Consider the following 3,283-nt stretch of genomic DNA (forward strand, 5'->3'; position numbering starts at 1 on the left):
TCCCACCCACGGAGCCAAGGCCAAGCCCCCAGCCAGGGCCTTGTGGGCAGCTCGAAGACTGAGCCCAAGCTTTCAGGGTGCAAGGCTCACTGCTTGTAGCATTGCCTGGAGTGAGCGCTCAGGAGCAAGGTCAGTTCTGAGATTAGAATGACCCTCCGCAGCAGGTGGGGGACGGAACAGAGGGGGAGACAGAGGGTCATAATCTTCACTTATGCCTTACGCCCAGTTTCTCCAGAAGTCTCTGCTGTGTTTTCTTAAGCTCTGTCCTCTCTTTAATTTTTATAACTGCTGCCAATTTTTCCTAGAAACTGTTCCCCACCCCGTTTGTTATAAGTCCTTGGGACAGAGGAAGAGGAGGGAAAGAAGTCCCCGTGATTAGACGTGGAGAAGAGACACTGTATAGAGATTCAGACAGGTGGTCACTTGGAACCAGCCGTTCAAGGTCACTGATCTGTCCAGACATCAAAGAGATACGGCCACTCAATCTGCATGACATATAGTACAGATCCCAGAATCTGGACATCTTAGTCAAACTCAGTGTCACGCAAAGACACAGATGTGGCCGCACAAGGTCATGGACATACAGTGAGTCCCCTACATATGAACGAGTTCCGTTCTGAGAGCGAGTTCGTAAGTCCAACAAAGTTAGCCTAGGTACCCAACTTTTACAGATAATGCCAGACACGTGAATTTACGTGATTGGACATGCGAACACATGTTCGCATCTTTGAAAGTTCACAACTTGAAGGTTCGTATGTAGGGGACTTCCTTACGACCTTACAACCAGGCTTCCTAACTTAGGTACATGGGTAAAGTTACCTTCAGCTGAAATTCACTTACATGTACGTGGGTTGCAGCTTCAAGAATCACCACAGAGATGTTCATATGTGTGTATTCAAGTATAATCAATTAAGGCAAGGGCACACACATACATATACACCCACAGAGTGACATAGATTTGGACATAGAAGCTCAGACCTAAATCCAAAGTCTCCTGAGTGGGTCTAGGTATACTACGTCACAGACTTGCACATTTGCACACAGGGTCTGGACATACAGATGGGGTCCTTTATAAGGGTGCAAGGGAAGAGGCACTGATATGCACTCAGACCCCACAAAGACTTGCTCATGGACCTGGTTCTATAGTATGATGGTTATGGGGAGTGAAACCCCCTGAGTTTCATATCATAATAGCCATGAGGGTTTGAGCAAATTATTTGACCTCTCTGTATTACCTTTTCATCACTTATAGGGTAGTTGTTGTCAGGATTAAATAAGAGAACATCTGTATGTAGAAATAGGTTTCAATCGTCATGTATATATAATTAATGAATATGAATTATTTTTACTATTAACTCATATTTTATTTATTTATTAAATAAATAAATTGTAATGACAAATCAATCATGAATGTTAATATACTACACATAATATTATATAAAATAATAAGTATTTTTTTTAACAAAGGAGACACGGATTTATTTGTGGAGACATGCATGTGGGTGTTCAGGTTGTGGAAATAGGTAGGGCTACAGTAAGTCAGACATAGGCACAGACTCAGATAAAGATAGTTAAGGTCAAGATTGATTCATATACGAACCACTTTGTGGAGTTTCTAAGTTGTAGGCACAGATCCAGTGGCCAGAAAATCAGATGGGAACCCAGCAAATCAGATTTCAGATAACACTGGGGCACAGTGCTGGGTGTTAAAGATGAAAGACACGTGGCTGGACACACGGGTGGCCAGGCCAGGGCGTATTGACCCATCTCTAGGGCAGAGCCAAGTTCAGATACTTCGTGTTCAAGGTCACTCACTGGGTTTCCCCCACGGACTCATGACTCACGTGTGGGCAGGATGTGACAGATAGCATCTTGCACACCCAAACACTCACACACACAGAGAACTGTACCACACACAAGGACACAAACAAGGATTTTTCAAGGCCACAGTGCCATGGACGGACACACACATGGGAAATATGATATGGCCCCTCAGGGTCACAGCCGTGCGCACACAGACACCCACACCAGAGCAGCGTGTTGCACAGCCAGACCAAATGCCCACGCTCTGAATGTCGTCACTGGGAACTTGGCCCAGAATCCTGGTGGGGCTTCAGAATGTAGCTATGATGGATCAGTGTTTTAACCAAAGAAGGGTGACTTCGTCCTGCAGGGAAGAATCTAGGGCATGATCTGAATGACGGTGGGAGACAATTCTCCACGGTTCTCTCACCTTTCTGGGTGTCTTCGGAGAAAGGCATTTACAACCGTTTAGCCCCAGACGTCTTTGCAAGGATATTTGTATAGAGCGACAGACCATGTTTGTTTACTGTCCCGGAGAATAAAGATAATATCCCACCGTAACAGATTTATTTATCGTTCAGGATAATAAATATAATATTCCCTGAGAGCAGGTCGGTTAGCAGTCCAAGATAATAAAGATACTATCTCTCTCCAGGTTAGAAGTCAGGCAGGTTTCCTCACAGCTCGCTTGAAAGATTGAAGATCTGTAAGCTCCATTCCCTAGCAGTTGACACAAAGATTGTGTGCACAGAATCCACCTGGGCCGCTCTGATCACCCCTGTGGGGACTGAGGGGCAAAGTGAACTGAAATGAACAGAAAGGTCAGGCTGCCTGCTGTGCCATGAATTATAAAGTCCGTTGTCTCTGATCCAGGAGTCTCCTATGTTCTGCCAATACCCATGAATCTGTGGCGGGCTACCTTCTTTGTTTGCAAGTTGGTGAAAATCTCATATCCTTCACAGCATTTGCCAAACAGTTAGGGATTGACGACGCTTCACCTATTCATCCAGAGCCAGAGGTGGGTGGAGACCGAAGCTGGGTGCAGTGTGTGGTTGTGAAACAGAGCAGGACCCTGCAGGGCCCCTCTGTGTCCCCTTTCTGTAGAAAAAGGCATTGGTCTCCTAGACCTTCCCTGACTTCCAAAGAGCAGACCCAAGCAGGGAAGTGAGGGAATGCAGAAACAAAGGAAAAACAGTCAGAAAACAATGGTTCAGCAATAAAGCAGAATTCTAGCTCCTTCTCAAGAGATATACATAACAAGCTGACACATATCTTGGAGTATTCTGCAGAGAATAAGATCCCCACCCAAGTGGAGCATGCTGACCACGCGGAACGCACGCACTGAGACCTCAGACTGGTTGGAACCAGAAGGTTGGTGATTAAGATCATCCAGACCGGGGCTTCCCTGGTGGCGCAGTGGTTGGGAGTCCGCCTGCCGATGCAGGGGACGCGGGTTCGTGCCCCGGTCCGGGAAGATCCC

Source organism: Physeter macrocephalus, chromosome 17, assembly GCF_002837175.3.
Source record: "Physeter macrocephalus isolate SW-GA chromosome 17, ASM283717v5, whole genome shotgun sequence".
Taxonomy (NCBI): Eukaryota; Metazoa; Chordata; class Mammalia; order Artiodactyla; family Physeteridae; genus Physeter; species Physeter macrocephalus.